This window comes from Chiloscyllium plagiosum, unplaced genomic scaffold, assembly GCF_037043375.1.
Source record: "Chiloscyllium plagiosum isolate Xiang-an unplaced genomic scaffold, Cpla_swu_hap1 HiC_scaffold_2, whole genome shotgun sequence".
Taxonomy (NCBI): Eukaryota; Metazoa; Chordata; class Chondrichthyes; order Orectolobiformes; family Hemiscylliidae; genus Chiloscyllium; species Chiloscyllium plagiosum.
Genome location: NW_028270140.1, coordinates 50,302,136 through 50,322,932, shown reverse-complemented (window position 1 = coordinate 50,322,932; position 20,797 = coordinate 50,302,136). Strand labels below are relative to the sequence as shown.

At 40.8% G+C, this 20,797-nt stretch overlaps 1 protein-coding gene across 25 annotated transcripts in view; it reads left to right on the top strand.

Annotated features, from left to right (window-relative positions):
- LOC122562121 (receptor-type tyrosine-protein phosphatase delta) overlaps positions 1–20,797 on the top strand; it is a 2,484,958-nt gene that overhangs the window by 2,065,147 nt on the left and 399,014 nt on the right. The window lies entirely within an intron of this gene.

Below are 20,797 nucleotides of genomic sequence, written 5' to 3'. Positions count from 1 at the left end.
TCCATACCATTACTACTCTTTGAGTAAAGAAACTACCTCTGACATCTGTCCTATATCTATCACCCCTCAATTTAAAGCTGTGCTCCCTCGTGCTCGCCGTCACCATACTTGGAAAAAGGCTCTCCCCGTCCACCCTATCTAACCCTCTGATTATCTTATTTGTCTCTATTAAGTCACCTCTCAACCTTCTTCTCTCTAACGAAAACAGCCTTAAATCCCTCAGCCTTTCCTCGTAAGACCTCCCTCCATACCAGGCAACGTCCTAATAAATCTCCTCTGCACCCTTTCCAAAGCTTCCACATCCTTCTTATAATGCGGTGACCAGAACTGTACACAATACTCCAACTGTGGCTGCATCAGAGTTTTGTACAGCTGGAGCACAACCTCATGGTTCTGGAACTCAATCCCTCTATTAATAAAAGCTAAAAACTATGCCTTCTTAACAACCCTGTCAACCTGGGTGGCAACTTTTAAGGATCTGTGTACCTGGACACTGAGATCTCTCTGCTCATCTACACTACCAAGAATCTTACCATTAGCCCAGTACTTTGCATTCCAGTTACTCCGACCAAAGTGAATCACCTCACACTTGTCCGCATTGAACTCCATTTGCCACCTCTCAGCCCAGCTCTGCAGCTTATCTTTGTCTCTCTGTAATCTACAACATCCTTCGTCACTATCCACAACTCCACTGACCTTAGTGTCATCTGCAAATTTACTAACCCACCCTTCTAAGCCCTCATCCAGGTTGTTTCTAAAAATGACGAACAGCAGTGGACCCAACACCGACCCTTGCGGTACACCACTGGTAACTGGACTCCAGGATGAACATTTCCCATCAACCACCACCCTCTGTCTTCTTTCAGCAAGCTAATTACTGATCCAAACTGCAATACTCCCACAATCCCATTCTTGTGCATTTTGTATAATAGGAGAAAGTGAAGACTGCAGATGCTGGAGATCAGAGCTGAAAATGTGTTGCTGAAAAACCCAGCAGGTCAGGCAGCATCCAAGGAACAGGAGAATCAATGTTTCAGGCATAAGCCTGCTGCGCTTTTCCAGCAACACATTTTCAGCATTTTGTATAATAGCCTACTGTGGGGAACCTTATCGAACGCCTTGCTGAAATCCATATACACCACATCAACCGGTTTACTCTCATCTACCTGTTTGGTCACTTTCTCAAAGAATTCAATAAGGTTTGTGAGGCACAACCTACCCTTCACAAAACCGTGCTGACTATCCCTAATCAAATTATTCATTTCTAGATGATTATAAATCCTATCTCTTATAACCTTTTCCAACACTTTATCAACAACTGAAGTAAGGCTCACTGGTCTATAATTACCAGGGTTGTCTCTACTCCCCTTCTTGAACAGGGGAACCACATTTGCTATCCTTCAGTCTTCTGGCACTTTTCCTGTAGACAATGATGATTTAGATTAGATTAGATTAGACACCCTCAATGTCAAAGGCTCGGCAATCTCCTCCCTGGCTTCGTAGAGGATCCTGGGATAAATCCCATCCGGCCCAGGGGACTTATCTATTTTCACACTCTGCAGGATTTCTAATACATCTTCCTTGTGACCCTCAATCCCAACTAGTCTTGTAGCCTGTATCTCAGTATTCTCCTCGACAACATTGTCATTTTCTTGAGTGAATACTGTCGAAAAATATTCATTAAGTGCTTCCCCTACCTCCTCTGACTCCACACACAACTTCCCACTACCATCCTTGATTAGCCCTAATCTTACTCTCATCATTCTTTTATTCCTTAAATACCAATAGAAAGCCTTAGGGTTTACCCTGATCCTATCTGCCAACAACTTCTCATGTCTCCTCCTGGCTCTTCTGAGCTCTCTCTTTAGGTCTTTCCTGGCTGCCTTTTAACCCTCAAGCCCTAACTGAGCCTTCACATCTCATCCTAACATTAGCCTTCTTCTTCCTCTTGACCAAAGATTCCACTTCCTTCGTAAACCACGGCTCCCGCGTTCTACAGCTTCCTTCCTGCCTGACAGGTACATACTTATCTAGGACACACAGGAGCTTTTCCTTGAATAAGCTCCACATTTCTAATGTGCCCATCCCCTGCAGTTTCCTTCCCCATCCCATGCTTCCTAAATCTTGCCTGATTGCATTGTAATTGCCGTTCCCCCAGCTGTAACTCTTGCCCAGTGGTATACACCTATCCCTTTCTATCACTAAAGTAAACATAACAGAATTGTGATCACTATCACCAAAGTGCTCACCTATTTCCAAGTCTAACACCTGGCTGGGCTCATTACCCAGAACCAAATCTAATGTGGCTTTGCCCCTTGTTGGCCTGTCTGCGTACTGTGTCAGGAAGCCCTCCTGCACACACTGGACAAAAACTGACCCATCTATAGTACTCGTACTATAGTGTTCCCAGTCAATATTTGGAAAGTTGAAGTCCCCCATGACAATTACCCTGTCTCTCTCAATCCTATTGAGAATCATCTTTGCTATCCTTTCCTCTACATTTCTGGAAGTATTCGGAGGCCGATAGAAAACTCCCAACAGGGTGACCGCTCCTTTCCTGTTTCTAACCTCAACCCATACTACCTCAGTTGACGAGTCCCCAAACATCCTTTCTGCAACTGTAATACTGTCTTTGACCAACAATGCCCCACCTCCCATCTTTTACCATCTTCTCTGTTCTTACTGAAACATCTAAATCCTGGAACCTGCAACAACCATTCGTGTCCCTGCTTTGTCCATGTCTCCGAAATGGCCACAACATCGAAGTCCCTGGTACCAACCCATGGGAATATTTACTGGACCTTGTCCTCATACATCTATCCATTGCAAATGCATCTGATGGGATCAATACGAGTGATCACTGCTTAGTCGCTGTGGACAACAAGTGCCTTCTTCACACTGAGATACCCTTGATCATGTTAGTGACACTACCAACATGCTAAATGGGGCAGGCTTTGAACAAATTTATTAATTCAAAACTGGGCATCCATATGGAACTTTGGGCATCAGCAACAGCAGAATTGTACTCCATTACAGTCTGGAACCTCAAAGCTTGTCATGTCTCCTATTCTAACATTACCATCACACCAGGGGATCAACCTTGGCTCAATGGAGAGTTCAGAATGGTATGCTAAGACCGACACCAAAATATCTAAAAATGAGGTGTCAATCTAGTGAAACTACTTGTTTTCCAGGTCTACTTGTATTTCAGACAGCATACACAACCTACAAAAGACAGGTGTAGGTGATTCCACATCCAATTGATTAGATCTAAGCTCTCCAGTCCTGTCATATCCAGTCAGGAATAATGGACAGTTAAGCAAGTACCTAGAGGGGGAGGCTTCACAAATATTAGTAAACCATTTGGTTATTAATGACATTCGACAATAATTTCATGGTCATCATTAGATATTGAAACATTTTAAGTTCTAACTTCTGCCGGGTAGGTCGGGAGTCCCATTCAGGTCCCAAGAACATACTTGTGTGTCTGGATTTTTATTCCAGTAACACTTTTACTCAGCTATCCATCACCTCCAATCATCAGCAAATTAATGGAAAGGATCCTTGGCTGTGCTCATTTTGGGTCTGTCACTCGGCTCCTAATCTCCTCATTGCCTTGGTTCTAAACAAAAGACAAAAGAGAGGTCACTGTAATTCCCTTTGACATCAAGACAGTATTCAATCAAGTATGAAATCAAGAACTTGAGCACAACTGGAGTCAGTGGGAATCAGGGGCAAACTTTGTGCTGATTGGAGTAATACCTGGTACAAAGGAAAGTTGTAGTTGTTGGAGGTCAGCAGTCTCAGATCCAGGACATTGTTGCAGAAGTTTTTCAGGGTAGTGTCCTAGGCCAAACCATCTTCCACTTTATCAATGACCTTCCCTCCATCATCACATCTGCAATGGAAGTGATGATTGTACATTGCTCAGCACCATTCACAACTCTTCAGATTTTAAAGCAGTCCGTGCTTACATGCAGCAAAACATGAACAATGTCCAGCCTTAGACATTGTCAAAGAACATTCATGCCAGTCAAATATGAGGCAGTGGCCATCTCCAACATGAGGCAATCTAATCATCATCCCTTGATGTTCACTGTCTACCATTATCAACAGTTTGTTGTTACTGCTGACCAGAAACTGAATTGGACTAGCCAGGTAAACACTGTGGGAATAGAAACAGATCAGAAGCCAGGAATCTTGCAGTGAGTAACTCACCTCCTTATTCTCCAAAGCCTTACCATCAACTATAAAGCACACATCTTGAGTGTGATAGAATGCTCCCCACTTGTACCTCCAACAACACTGAAGAAGCATGACACCATCCAGAACACAATTGCCTGCTTGACTGGTGCAACATTCTCAAACATTTACTCTTTCTACCACTGACACGCATAATACCTGTGTGTGCTGTCTTCAGGACGTACTGGGCATTTATTCTGAATTGTTGAGGTTCCCTGGGATTTAGCCGACAACCCCAAAGGATATGCACAGAAGACTTGCCTGGGCGCACTGGTGTGTGTTGAAGTTATTACATTAAATGAACAAAACAAACAGCAGCACTTACCAGCATATTCCCAACATTTCTCCACATTCACAATACTCCTCATACTCCGTCCATGCCAACTTGTACAGTTACATATCCTCCATCAACCTCTTATCTTTTTCATATCCCCTGTGCCATCATATATGCATTGGCTCATCCCCAGTGACCCCTTACATTCTCCATTATGTATCTATTAATTGTGTCACTATTTGGAAACATACCAATTGATTAAATTAACTTTGAATACTTCAAACTTAGTTCAGCTAATCTATTGTGAGGAAAAAAATACTTCATTGAAGTACTTAACATGTTCTGAAAATTCTCACTTTTATTCTGTAACCATCTGAAGCTGTAATTCAAACTGTTCAGGTAACAGGCACCCCACTGTGATTATGTTGGTTTGTAGCATCACTCTTGTAGCACAAAGCTTATCATGATGGCCCCCAGGCTTATGCCATAAAATGAACTTAGATAGAAAACACTGATGTTTTTGAAACTCTGTACTTTCAATTTATAGCTGGGCTATAAATAAAAATGACTGCTTTGAAAGCTCTGATGAGTTTCAAAATCTCCAAAGAGTTTTGGCATTCTTTAGTAACCTTTTACTCAGGGAAACCTTTGCTGTAATGCCTGCAATGTGAGTATATTCTCCTTCCGTAACTTTACCAAATGGCCATTGTGTCAGGGTGGTCACGTGGCTGAGTGGTTAGCACTGCTGCCCCCCAACGCGAGGGATCTGGATTTGATTCCATCCTCGGGTGACTGTCTACATGGAGTTTGCACATTCTCCCTATGTCTGTGTGGGTTCCCTCCCATAGTCTAAATGTTAGCAGTTAGGTGGTGTGGTTATGCTAAATTGCTCACTGTGTCCAAGCTCGATGGATTAGCTATGGGAAATGCAGGGTTACAGGGATAAAGTGGGTCAGTGTGGACTCGATGAACTGAATGGCCTGCTTCTGCACTGTTGGGATTCTTGCACCTTCATCTCAGTAAAACAATCTGAACTTTCATTTGGCTCCTCAGAATAACCCTCTCTGCTGACTCTAGGCTTGCTGTCAAACAGATGACAAAACAGGACACATAACATCCTTCCTTTACTCTGAACTTAAGGTTGCCGCCTCAAAAATATAATAATGTCAGTAACCTCATAATTCTAACAGTTAGTTATTTGATAAGCATTTGAGACAGAAAGATGTGCAAGGTGGTGTGGAAATGCAAGATATTTATTTCTTGTGTGAAAATAAAACTGAAAATGCAGGTAATCTGTTTAATCATTCTGTTCAATCAGGAAGTAAAGAACAGTTAAGTTCAGTTTTCATTGATTTGGATGTGACATATCACAAACTGCTTACATATTTCACAATATTTCATTATCAGTTGCTCAGCTATAACACAATATTATAAGACTGCTAGATTCTGGCTTGCAGCTCTTGAATCCCAGTTATAGTAACACTCATTCTAAGGTTATGGTTGTTGGACCCCTCCCTGAACCTCCTGTACTTCCTTGTTCATTTGATCAATGACTAACACCCAACAGAGGGATTTATATTATGTTGGTTCATTGTGCACTGCTAACAGCTCAACTTGTTAACTTGAGTCCTTAAAGTTGTGTGCCAATTGTAATTGTACTTGTTAACTTGATCAGTTCAACTTTAGGCTGAATGCCTTTTCATTCTACTATTTACAACAAAAACAAGAAGAACCTGCTCTGGGCTTTACATGGTTTTGAGATTTGGCAAACTAGAGCCAGTGTTCAAGGAATTGTGCAGCAGAATATTTTTATGCATATGTTTTGATGATGGTTGATAAGTGAATAGACTTTTCTGATGAGTTGGTTATTTATTTGAGTATGACCTGGCTTCACTACATTTTCAAAATTATAACACGCAATAGTAATTATCACAAGTACACTCTTTGATATACATTTTAAGATCTAGTCAACTAGGGTTATTGGGGGAGGGAGGAGCCATTTTGAAGTTCAGAGCCATATAATACCTGTGGAATAGATAATGCTGATTTTGAGCTTTTTGATTTCAGTACAGATTCCAGCATCTGCAGCGATATGCTCTTGCCAAAATCCTTTTCGTTGCTGAGCATCACTCAGAGGCAACATACTGCCAAAGGAAACTTTTGTTCCCAGATTTAGTGACACAAAGCACCAACCAAACCTTGCCAATCTTCTGCTTGCTGGAAATGTTTTCTTAGTCAAAGGGCCAAGGCCAAGGATGCTGTATTGCATGAAATTGCTCATGTAATGACACCTGGAAAATGAATCAATTGGCAGGAACTGCTGAAACCTGCTTGGGATTTTAGACAGAATGTCAGAACCACTTGAAATTGTGGTGTGATTTGTCCCAAGCCTCGTTGTTTTTGCTTGGCATATTTTTAAAACTGATATGATTCCATACTTCAGATAATTATTGGCATTTTCAACAACACTGATAGGAAAAATATTTGTTCTTCGCCCAGCACGTGGACCAAATGCTGGTTGGTTGGCATTTGAAAAGAGCATATCTGACTTTGTCTAAAATTGCTCCAGTATGACAGTTGTACCAATAAATCATTTTTACAGATTACGCTTTCTTTTAATTGTTTCCTAATTAGAAAAGGGGGAACATTTTGCTGAAGCTTAAAAATCCTAAACTACTTAAGTGCATAGAGCAAAAGATATTTGCGCTTTTATCATTAGGTAATCCAATTGTTGAAGAGTATTTAGCAATTTTGGTACTATGTTGTGTCTCCGTACATACTTTCTGTTTGTGCTGTGGCCACTTATTGGTTAGTTGTGCAAATGTTCTCATATTCCATTAAATCATTGCGGCGATAATTTAGCAATACACTGGAAAGATATTTTGGTAGTGGGGTTTTAAAGCAAGTTAGAGAATTTTTAAAAAATGACCTTGATGTAATAAAATTGTATTAAAATATTGAATAAACTAATAAAAATCATGTTGCATCGCTCAGCTCAGATAATATATGCACTTCCTGATTATTTTCAACTTGACCAGTTTGTGGTCATGGAAATTTTCCCCTTATGTGAATCTAAACCTGTTATTGTTGTAATGGAATACATAAATCTGGAAGTTGGATAATTATTATTTGACTTAGATCAGATGTTAAGTATCATTTAATGCTGAGAATGAAACTAACCTGTATATACCTTTTACAGTTAAAGTGCTTAAACAGCCATTCACTCAGAATTGTCAAGTGCATTCTTTCTGAAAAAGCTGTAGTTTCCAAAGGAGAAATGAGAAAAAAAGAGAGGATCAAAGCCCTGTCCTCATTTGGTTGTAACAGGGATAATTTGAAATCAAACGATCTTGAATTATGTTCTTGTATTTCACAGTATTTTTGTCACGAGTCTTGCTTCATGTGTGGTCACTGATGATACCTCTTCCCACTTCCATCCCTCCCTGATGTTGATGGTGGAGGTTACAGCTATGCCAATGTTGAGGGGAGATGATTAGATTTCTCTTGATGGAGATGGTTATTGCCTGGCAATTGTCTGCTGTGATTGTTTCTTGTAGATTATCATTTCAGACTTGAACGTTGGCCAGGCCTTGCTGCAGGTCAGCAGAATATCTGAAGCATTGTGAAGGGAACTGAAAATGTTGCAATCATCAACAAGTATCCCCAATTTTCAAACTTATAATGGAGGGAAGGACACTGATAATACTCCAACTAACACATCCATCTTTGTCTAAGTCGGGTATTGCTCCAACCATTAGAGAGTTTTACCCCGATTCTCAATAACTTGAATTTTGCTAAGTCCATATTTCCACACTTGTTCCAATGCTGTCTTGACTTCAAGAGCAGTGAATCTCACCTTGTCTCAGGAATTTGTCCATGTTTGGATAGCAGAATTTAAAACTTAACATTGGAGAGTAAAGCACTGCAGAATTTCTTGAGTTGCACAAACCTTATGGGAGTTTGCAACATGATTGTGGTGCCTGTTATGCAGAGGGAAGGCTATTTGGAAACTGAAAATAAATCTGTTCATCTTAGCGCAGTTCAATTTAATTTGTTTCAGAGAATCTATGATGAGATTTTGGCATCAGCGTAAATCTTTAACCTTAGAAACTACCTCAACCTTTGGGGCTGGATACATTGTTAAAATTTTCTTGATTTCACCAACCTTTATTTTGGGATCATTTATCGAGGTGACATGTTGGTTGGGGGATAGACCACTACAATAAACACTGATGTGCTGAGTCATGACAGTTCGGTACCTCAACTCTTACTAATGAGGGGTATAGCAAGAACTTTGAAGACTTTTGAGGTGAATCAATGGGAAAATAAAATGACATCAACATTTGTGGTGAAAACAAAGATAGGATGAAGATCAATTTAGAGGAATTTTAGAGGTGGGAATTTGAGAAAAGTAGAAATAATCAAGAGTGTGTTGCAAGAGAGCAAGGTGTTTTATTTTTGGTTTTCAAGCAGAAATTGTAGGAAAAAAATTATAAAATGCAGCCTTTAACTTGCTTTCCCATCCCCATAGTCAGCTTGAAGCTTATGTTCTGGCCTCTGCTAATGATCTTAATGAGGACTATGCAGGGACAATGATGGAGAAATCCATTTGCACAGGTTTGCATTGGTTGACCAGAAATCAGTAAGACTGGGAACCTCTACCTGCAAGACCCAATCAGCACATTCATGTTTTATTAATGAGGAAACCTCAGTAAGAAGTGCAGTAAGTATCCACATACCACTATTCGTGTTTGTCTCACTAACACTGCTATTAAAACAAACTTCTTCTCTCATTTTCCTTTGTGTATCTTAGCACTCACCACTTAACCACATATTGTAACTGTGGTTGACAGGGTTGAGATGTGGCAGTCAACAATGCTTCCGTGTAGGAGTATCTTTTCAAATCAGGAACACACTTGTGGCCAAATCTTACCAATGCAGGGACAAACATAGAGAATGCTGCTGAAACTCTGCAGGTTTGGCAGCATTTGCAGAGAGAATAACACAGAGTTAATGTTTCGAGTCTGGCTGTTCTTCAGAACTTCATAGCTTCATTATGGTTACAGAGCAGTGTATTGTCAAGCTGTATTTGCTCATTTACTTTAACTTCACCATAGCAAACAAAGATTAAAACTTAGGTGTTACCTTTTTAAATCAAATATGTGAATTTCTTTCTCCATGTTTGAGAGGTTTTGGAATTCTCTGCTTCAGAAAATGAGTAAAGCAGGTTTGCAGACTGTTTTTAAGACAAGCGGGAAAATCTACATGAGGCAAGAGAACCAGGATTACTAGGAATGGATGGGAATGTGGAATTTGAAACACAAATGGATCAGTCATGATCTTATTGAAGGGTCCAGCAGGCTTGAGGGACTGAATGATCTACTTGTATTCATAATTTATAAGTCTGTACAGGTAGTTCTCCTATAACGCCATAGTTGCATTCCCATGTTATAGAAAATCGTGCAATAGAAATAATCGGGCCTATGGGAAAAACAGGGTTGGGGCGAACCAGTAAAAATCAAAACAAAAATAGTAGTTAGCCTAACACAAATGATAGCACAGTCTAAATAAATTTTGACCGATTGTAACTGACCTGTTGTGTGGTACTGTATCGTGCAATTCATCAGAATCTTCAACTGATTACTCTCAACTGGCATCTATACCAGCTGGCTGCATTACATTCCAGCCAGTCTTCTCATCCCATCCAATGGTAACACCCCACAAGTCAGATCCCAGGATGAAACCTGCCTTGATGGATCAAGAGCTGAATCTTAATTTCTTTCACTAAATGTCAGTTTTGTTGAGTTTTTCAGAGGGTTTCACATCATGATGCTTGGGGACATCTATCACCTTATTTTACAAAACCCGCTTGATTTATTATCTACCCCACCCTTTGATGCCCCTTTACACATCCTTGTTGAATGCCTTTTGGAAGTCCATGTAGAGAATGTCCACCGCTTTGCCCTCATCAGTCCTCTTTGTTTCTTTTTCAAACAGCTCAATCAAGTTAGTGAGATACGATTTCCCATGCACAAAGCCATGAACAACAGATTATACAAATTTTGCTTAATTCCTCATGTCAGGCCTTTGCAATAAGCCATCTTGCTTATTACCTTGCAATGTCTAATAACTGTGCTGAAGTCAAACTAAAAATGAATAAGAGATTCATGCAAAGTAATTCATTGCAAAATATTTTAGATGAGAATGTGTTATATTCAGGTAGCTTTTGCACTTTCTGAAAATCAGAAAATATATATTTCTGAAATTTCTCCTGTGATCTCCAGTTTGGAAGATCATTGGACCTCCCAAAGAAACGGCGCATATGGTTTCCAAAGGGGTCTACCCATGTTATAACAAGAGATTCAGGCATAATCAAACCATAAACTACTGAAGTTGCTTAAAATATATCTTTTATTTCTGTTTGACATACAGACTTTTATCCAGTTCCTGACAGTGACAACATTTCAGAGGAGAAACCAATATCTTCCTAATCAACCTGTTAAGGACTGTTATTATACACTCTGCAGAAGGTGAGACTTAAGCCCGGGTCTTCTAACTCAGAGGTGGATATACTACCACTGTGCCACAAGAACCCCTTCTCGTACAGAAATTTGCTAACTTCTGAGAGCACTCCTGGAGTTCATCAGGGCAGCAGCTGAGGTTCATCTTGTTGATCAATCACATTCTCTTCATCTTAAGGTTTGACATTTGCTGGTGATTGCCCTTTTTCACTCCAACCAATTCTCTACCTAATGAAACAATCCATTCCTGGATGCAGCAAGATCTGGTCAGCAGTCCTTTCTAATTAGTATCCGAGATTAAACATAGTCGGTACAGTCTACAGAATGCTTGCAGCAATTAGCCAAGGAATCCCCTGCAACACTGTGTAAATCTACAATCTTCTGCAGCTGTGGTTCTGAATCACATGCATTCTAACTTGGATATGCATTGCTGTTCACTCACTCCTGCTTGGCGAAAATCCAGGATCTCCTTATCTATCAGTACTATGGCCTAAAACAGTATAGAGGTTCAAGCAAACACCAAGTTTCTCAAAGCCACAATCTCTAGCCTTGTCAGAAATATCCCACATCAGGAAGGAATAAAATAGCCAAGTCTTTATCTGCTTCAAAATATTTAGAATATCCAGTGATTTAATAAGTCATGTAAATAGCACTGCTGGGTGCTCAAAAATTGAGTTGAGGAATACAATTGACTATTGAAATATCTGAAATGTGCTCCAACTGATGAAACTGTAATGCCATGTTACATAGTAAAGATATTAGGAAAAATATATGCTCATAGTTCAGTTCAAAATTTTTATTTACTTTGGTGACTTAATGATTATAATTTGTTGATACCATTCACCTGCATATGAGTTTGGCAAACAGGATCATTAATATGAAAAAAAAATCAGTTTAAAGAGTAATTTCATTAAACTGTTGGAGTCCTGTTGTTTAAACTCTGACACTGAAACTTCAAAGAGCAGCATCTTCAGACACAAGTGGCTGGCAAGTTTTTCTTTCTCACTTGGAATGAAAGCCGGAAATGTACAGTGAGCCAGTTAGATTGCAAGACTGGTCCTACTTAAAATGTTTGCTTGTCTCCCTCTCTCCAGTGTTGACTGATATTTTGTGCATTTCAGCATTCTCTGTGTAATTCAAATTTCCTCTCCTCTGTTTAATTTCAATCACTTTTGTTTTCACTTTTCTTGATTTGATAGGGTAGAGGCTTGGCTACGTCACAGAAGAGAGTTATGATATAGAGGCCATTTTCAGGATGGCAAATTGTGAATGGTGAAGTGCCAGAGGGATCAGTACTAGGGCTACAATTACTTACAATATATATTCATGACTTCAATGAGTGAGATGAATGTACGGTAAACAGGTTTGTATAAGTTCGTCAAAAAATGGGAAGGAAGACTGTCTACAGAAGGATATAGAGAGGTTCAGTGATTAACAAAAATTTGGTAGATGGAAAAAAGCGCGGAAGAAGGGACCTCAGAAAAATAGAAGAGCTAAATATTGTTTAAATGAAAAAATAACTTCAGAAAGCTGCAGCAGAGAGGGTTTTGGAGGCTCTTCTGCACAAATCACAAAAAGTTAGTATTCAAATACAGCAGGTAATAGGGAAGGCAAATGGAATATTAGTCTTTACTTCAAAGGAAGTGGAGAATAAATGTATGGAAGCCTTGCTGAAGCTCACATCTAGAATAAAATGAACAGTTTTGGTTCCTTTATCTAAGGAAATATATTATGGCATTGGAGACAGTCCCTAGAAAATACACCAGATTGACCCCTAGTATGGAGTAATTTTCCTATGAGATTGAAAGGTTGGTCTTATCTCATTTGACTTTAGGAGAATGGGAGGTGACCTTATTGAAACCTCTAAGACTGTTATGGGGGTGGAAACAGTAGATGCTAAGAGATTGTTTCTCTTTGTGTGTGAATCCAGGACCAGAGGGCATGGTCTCAGAATAAGGTCTTGTCCAGATAATACAGACTTGAGGTCTTTCTTCTCTGAGGGTTGTGAAACTATGGAATTCTTTCCTGCAGAAGGCTGTCAAGGCTATGTGTTAAGTAAATTCAAGGTAGTCAGATTTCTAATAAATAAGGAATTCAAAGATTATGTGTATAATGCAGGAAAATGGAGCGAAGGATGATCTCATTGAATGTCAGTGCAAATTTGACAGGTTGACTGGCTTACTTCTTGCCCCTCCTAGTTTTAGTTGCATATGATATTGTGATGCAAACTATGTTTGGCTCTTTTGGTTTCCATGTAATTCTGTTTTTTATATACTTTTGTCAGGTTACCATTTCCTTTTAAACACTTCTAGATGAACAGCAAGGTTTTTGTGTTGCTTTATTTGCATGAACTTAATGAAACTGCAACAACAACAATGAACAGTTTTAATAGGAATAACAGAAGAATGCATTTATATAAGTAGTTTGGATTGTGAAGCATTTGAATCTCTATGCAGCAAAGGTGAAGCAATTGGGATGCTCCAAACTATATTTCAGTTACAGACAAAACTGAGCATTACAGAGTGGAGACTGAATTAAAGAGTTTCTAGTGTGGACATGTTCAGAGATTGGATTCAGGGAATTCTTTTTTCGTTTGCTACAGAATTACATGTCAAACTCAATTACATGTCAAACTCATTTTAGAGCTAGTTGTGTTGATATTGGCATCAAAAAGATGCTTATGTTGTGATGTGTGGTTGGCTTTCTGCTGACGGTGCTTAGCAGAATGGCTGCAGTTTTGGCTCAGAGAAGGTTACCTGAGATTCGAGCCAGGGTTGTTGGTTGCACAAAAGTTAGGATCAAGCTCAAGTTAAAGCAAGCACCGAGTCATTATGTTATCAACTGCAGCTTTTGTTTTCCCTTTCTCTTGTTATATGTCGATAAAATGAATCTGATAAGGTATAATGATAGCATGGTGCACAAAAAAGAGAATTTTTTTGTATTTATTCATAATCGTATTCCATTTTAAAAGCGCAGTTGAATTGAAATAAATTTCATTTTGAGCACAGGTAGCAGCAAGTTATGCTTATCTACTTTCATTCACTGCACTCTTAATGATTTGTTTAGCACATTCTTCTTCTGTACCAAAGTTTTAGGATGCTCAAGGTTTTATTTCTCTTCTGTATTTGATCATCATCAAAGGTTGCTTTATCTGCATATGCAAGATCAATGTGTACACTAATGATAATTAACTGGTTAACTCTCTGTCACACCTGTTAGGCCTTAACAGTTGCTGTATCCTTCAGCCTTTTCAAAACCTTTTGTGAATGGCCCAAATATTTCTCTTGGGCATTTTTAATTCCGAAATCTCATTTGTTTGTTTTTGCTGGAAACATTCACACTGTATTCTGAAGGTGTGAGAGCATATCCCATTTTACTTTGTCTGTGTCACTGCAGGGCCCCATTGCAGGTGTGGTCCGAGCTGTAGTTAGACCATTTGCTGGAGGAATGAGTGGACCGCTCCCTACAGTTAGCCACATTGCCCATGTCTTTCAGATGGATATATGAATGTATCAGGTTGAAAATCACACAACCACCCGATGAAGGAGCAGCGCTCCAAAAACTAATGCTTCCAAATAAACCTGTTGGACTATAACCTGATGTTGTGTGATTTTTAACTTTGTACACCCCAGCCCAACACCAGCACCTCCAAATCATGAATGTATTGGGTCTCCTTGTAGATTCTGTCGATCACGTCTGACTGAAAGGATCCGATTCCACTAAAATTACAGGGACTTTGAAGCGCTCATTCCCATAATGGAGGCAGCAAGGATGGATGGTTTGACACCTACACGTTTATCCCAAAACAATGAAAATTGCTGGAAATGGAAACGGGGGATGAGTGTTCATTTGCCCCTTGTCAGATATTTGTTTCTAAACTGGTGTGTCAGGAGACTGTTTGAAGGGTTACCACCTTTTAGTTTGATAACTTTACGACCTTTTTTTCTTACATTCACAGCCCTCAGTTCTGAAATGGATTTTATAAGTTTAACGATTATCACTTTTGGTGCAGCAAACAAAATCATGTTGCTCATATGTAAATCCAATGACTCAAATGCTTGCTTAATGTGATGACAGTCTTGATCTTGTGGCTTTTCTGAGAAATATTTACCATCTTCTGAGTTAAAGAAAACATAACTTTATTTAAAAATTGCAGCTTTATCTTGCCACAAGGCTGTGAAAGAAACAGAAAATGAAAGACACAGAAAATAATCATGTGACAATGCATCACATACAGTGGGGATGTATACTATCTCATTACCGTATCACACTCCACTCCTAATTTTTGACAAAGAAATGTAACATCTGCTCAGCCTTCTTATTACTCCTGTCAGATGGCTGTGAATCTTGCAGTGCAATGTGCAGCTTATGGACTTTACAGAACAGAAACAGGCCAGATGACTCAAATAGTTTCGGCCAGCACTGATGGTCTAAAGGTGCCTCCTCTAACTCTGCCTGTATTGCCATGTCTCTCCTCCCTCTTTTTGAAACCATCAATAAATACTTTTTGCCTCAACCACTCCCAAGCTGCAGTGTATTTTGGTTCTCATTGCCCTGGACAAAAATCAACAATCCTGGGGAGTTTATGAGGTCATGTATAGATTCTCTTTGAATTCAGTTCACAAGAAGAATTGAAATTCACTAGACTTAAAATGTTAACTCTGTTTTCTCTCCATAAATGCCATTAGACTTGCTGAGTTTCTCCAGCAATTTTTGTTTTCATATGTTGCTAATTTTCTCCCACCTTTTCATTCATAATTGTGGTGATGCTTACAATAACGCCGACAGCAATGTTTGGATCTGAATGTATTGATCGTTCTAACACGAGAGTGATATTCAAATCTTTGTACTTTCCTTTAAGAAGACAGTCTTGTGTGAAGACCATTGAAGAAACAAAAGGATATGGAGCTGCTCAGTTACAATTACAGCATCACAGTACCTCCTAGGAGTGGTCTAATGTGATTATCCCAAGATGTTTATTTCTTTGTGTATTGAACCTGGTTTTCATTGTTAAATAGTAAATTGTGTTTGTAACAAAATTTTCCACAGAGGAACTGCAAAAGAAAATGCATTAAAACTATGACAGTGGTGTTATATGGGGTAAATGCCAGGCATTAGCACTGGAAAACACTAGATAGATCATTAGGGACAAAGAACAATTGCTCGAGCAGAAATTATTTCCTGTTTGTCTTTCCTAGAAGACCCATTACATTGTGATTTTTAGGTGGTAATTTATTAACTATGTTGACAGTCTATTATCAGATATTTCATTGTTATAACAGTGCAGAAAATGACATTTATTGCAATTAATTCAGTCTCTCAACACTCTCATCAATACTTTGCTCACTCTCAAGTGTCTCCCAGCATGTTTTTACAAATTCTAGCCTAACAACATTTCAGTTTGAGTAGATTGAAAAACATTCCTCTGAAGAGTTGCAGTGGTTTAAGTAGAAAGACACGATATTTATGATACAGACCAAGAGGTCTTATGATATGTTCCCACTCTTGACTTTCTCCACTGGACAGTGTTGTCAGGTTATTGTGGACCTTTGAATTCTTAGGCTAGCGAAGGGTTACTTTGTACCTGATCTTGGTTGCCCCACCAGTGGATGTGCCTGAATGAACAATTGGAAAGAGGGCTTGTGTCTGCTCACTTGTGATGCCTCCCCCAGTCAGGTGGCTCGACCTTCACTGTTGACTGGACTCACTAAGGATGAACAGTCTGTTCATTCAGAACTGTCAGTGCGACACAGTTTGCCTCAATTTCTCTGTCCACCATACCCTTGCCAACCTATCCTCCCGGAACTGACTGCAATCTGTCCTCTCAGATTCGACTCTGATTTTGTTATTAAGCCTGCCAATGAGGGTGTTGCTGTTGTGGTCTGGTGGGCTAACCTCTACCTTGCAGAGACTGAGCACCAGCTGCCAGATACCTCCTCCTAGCTCCCCTGGACCATGATCCCACAATGGAACATCAGGCCATTGTGTCAACCATGGTCACCAACCTCATTTCATCTGGCGATTTTCCCCTGATAGTCTTCAACCTTACATAGCTTGCTTCTATGTCCTTCCCAAGGTTCACACACAGGAGTGCCTGGGCAGACCCATTGTTACTGCCTGCTGCTGCCACAGAAATCCTCTTGTCTTACCTTGACTAACTTTTTCATCCCCTAGTCCAAACCTTGCCCACTTTTATCCGCGATTCCACGGATGCTTTACACCCATTCCAGAATTTCCAGTTTGCAGGATCCAGCCTCCTCCTCTTTAGCATGGACATGCAATCTCTTTACATGCCCATCTTCCACCAGGATGGTCTCAGGGCTCTGAGCTCCTTCCTGGAACAAAAGCCATCACCAGCCTCCTTTGCCTTGCTGAGCTTGTCCTCACCCGAAACAACTTTTCTTTCAACTCCTCTCATTTTCTTCAGATCAGAGGGGTGGCCGTGGGTATATGCATAGGCCCGAGTTATGGCTGTCTCTTTGTGGGATATATGGAACATTCCTTGTTTCAGTCCTAACCTAGGCCCCCGTCCACAATACTTTCTCTGATAAATTGATGATATCATTGGTGCGGTCTCCTTCTCTCCTTTGGAATTGGAAAAGTTTATCGATTTCACTTGCAATTCCCACTCCACTCTCACCTTCACCTATTCTTTTTCTGACTCCTCCCTTCCCTTTCTTGACATCTCTGTTTCCATTTCTGAGGATAGACTGGCCACTAATATCCACTATAAACCCACCGACTCCCAGAGCTATCTGGACTGCACATCCTTGAACCCTGCTTCCTGTAAAGACTCCATTGTATTCTTCCAGTTCCTCTGTCTCGGTCGTCATTAGTTTCGATGATACCAACTTTGACAGGGACCCTCAAATGTCCACCTTCTTGCTCAACCGAGGATTCCCCGGCACAGGGCACAGGGCACTCAGCCATGTGAAACCCATCTCCCGCACTTCAGCGCTCACCTCCTCTCTTTCCTCCTGCAACAATGAAAGGGTCCCTCTTGTCCTTACCTACTATCGCACCAGCATCCACATCCAGAGGATCATTAGCCGCCATATGCGCCACCTCCAGTGAGATTCCACCACCAGACACATATTCCCGTCCCCTCTGTTGCCCGCCTTCTACAGTGACCGTTCCCTCTGGGGCACTCTGGTTCACTCTTCTTTCACTCCCAACACTGTCCCACAGCCCCATGGCACCTTCCGCTGCAACTGTAAAAGATGTAACACCTGTCTTTTTGCTTCCTCGCTCCTCAATAACCAAGGGGCCAAGCACACCTTCCAGGTGAAGCATTATTTTACCGGCACTTCTCACAATCCAGTCTACCATATTCTATGCCCACAATGCGATCTCCTCTACATTGGGGAAACAAAGTGTATACTGGGTGGCCACTTTGCAGAACACTTGTGTTCCGTTCACCAAAAACGCCCCAAGCTACAACACACTACTCTGTTCACTGGCCAATGTCTCCGTCTCTGGCTTGCTGGAGTGTTACAGTGAAGCTCAGCACATGCTAGAAGAACAGCACCTCATTTTCTGCCTGGGTAGCCTGCAGCCTTCTGGACTCCATATCAAGTTCAAAAACTTTAGGGCCTTAACTCTTCTATGTCTTGACCCCAATCCCAACAACCTGGCCTTGGTATCACATTGTCTGCTATTACACACCACCCATGGTTAGCTACTAACAATTAAGAATGTGTTGCTGGAAAAGCACAGCAGGTCAGGCAGCATCCGAGGAGCAGGAAAACTGACATTTCGGGCAAAAGCCCTTCATCAGGAATAAGGTTGGGAGTCTTGGGGGTGGAGAGATAAATGGGAGGCGAGTGGGGCTGGGGAGCAGGCAGTTGAGAGTGCCTCATTGTCTCCTCGCCACGAACAGTCCCCGTTCAGAGTTATTCACCTTCATGGTCAGATTGTTATCCACTCCTTTGTCTGTATACCTGCTCTTCTCCCTAGGCTCTATACCCATCTCTCGTTTACTCCTTACCTCCTCTTCCTCGTCCTCCTCCCCCTCCCCCTTCCCTTACCAACCCCCAACTTCTGCAGATAAACTGACATTTTCCTAGCTACCATCAGTTCTGAGGAAGGGTCATTTGACCCAAAATGTTGACTCTGTTTTCTCTCCACAGATGCTGCCTGACCTGCTGAGCTTTTCCAATAATTTCTACTTTTGTCTCAGATTTACAGCATCCGCAGTTCTTTCGGTTTTCATGAGCCATTGCTTGTGTGTGTTCATGGAGAACTGCATGGTATGAAGAGAATCACCGTAGTAGTCAGCAATAGCAGAGCAGAAAATTTTGAAAAGAATTCCACTTTGTGAAATGTCAGTTTTGTGCCTATACAGTAACTCACTGCAGCAATTTGTCTAAAGCTGCAATTTTGCAACCATGCTACTGTTAAGTTGGCTTAGATCACAAGTTCCTTGCTCTGCTGGGAGATGTTTTTCCCTTCTTCAAACCTCCCCATTCAGCCCCTGTAGTTGCTTTGACTCTAATGGAGACAGGGACTCAAATTTTACCTTTTGTTGAGAAACTAATATTTCAAACACATTCAGTGCCAATGAGCCCCATGCTTATTGCCATGTCATGTTGAACTGTCGTATGCGGCATTCACAAAATCATGAAAAGATATATAACTTGTGAATGTTCAGATCGAAACATCACGTGAGACCTTCCCCTTTCTGTTATGTGTGGGCAGTAGCAAGAAAAGCAGAAAATAGGCTAAGAATTTAAAAATTCAGAATTGTGTTGTTGAGAAAGATTTTTCCAATTTTCTCTTTTAGTTTTAAATAGTGACTTCAGAATCCCCCGATTGAGTGACATCTACCTTAATGCAAGGAAATAATAGCCCAACTTACCTCTATTATATAGCACTTTCAATTCTCCTCCCGTACCCTGAGAAACTGGTAGCGCAAATTTCTGATGTAAATCCAGCCGGCTACACCTCACCGATTTCATGCCCAGCTATCATCCAGCTACATCCTCAGAGCGATGTCCCTCCTGCATGTTCAATACCCACCATCCTCCTCAACTTTTTGTCGACATAATTTGACATCAGTAAAACACCTCCCTCACCATGCCTGCTCTTGCACAGATCTCACATCACTAATCCTTCAACGTTGTACTTCAGGAATGCTTACGATTTGAATACTTCTATCTGGTCACTCAGTGTGCAGCGACATGTACAGATCTTGTACATCTACAGAGGATGCATCTTATGGCTCTTAGCTTGTTTTCTGAGCGCTCACTGACTTTATGCTTTTTTTAAAGAGTCTGTCAGCCTCTGTGTCTTGTATTGATTTTTGTGCACAAGGTCCTCAGTTATAGACTGCCAGTCTGTGTGGTTTATGTTGCTTATCAGTGCAGAGGGAGAGTCAGATCGGAGTGCACTGAGCAGTCAAGGATATGGACATGTCACTGTGCAGCATCATGCTGTGTCAATATCTCACATGGAGCATGTGTAAACAGGGCAAAAATGGGTACTGCAGATGCTGGAGATTAGAGTCAAGATTAGAGTAGTGCTGGAGAAGCACAGCAGGTCAGGCAGCATCCAAGTAGCAGGAAAATTGACGTTTTGGGTAAAAACCCTTCGTCAGGAATGTGTAAACAGCTTAGCAGGAATCTCATTGCATCTCCTTCAAGACAGTGGCTGTGCCTGAAGGTTGAAGGGGTTGTCCTTACTGGGGCCAAGGCTGGTTACAGCCAGTCAGGAGGTACGCTCAGGGTCATTCAAGGGGCTAGACTGATTCCATTCGAGGTGT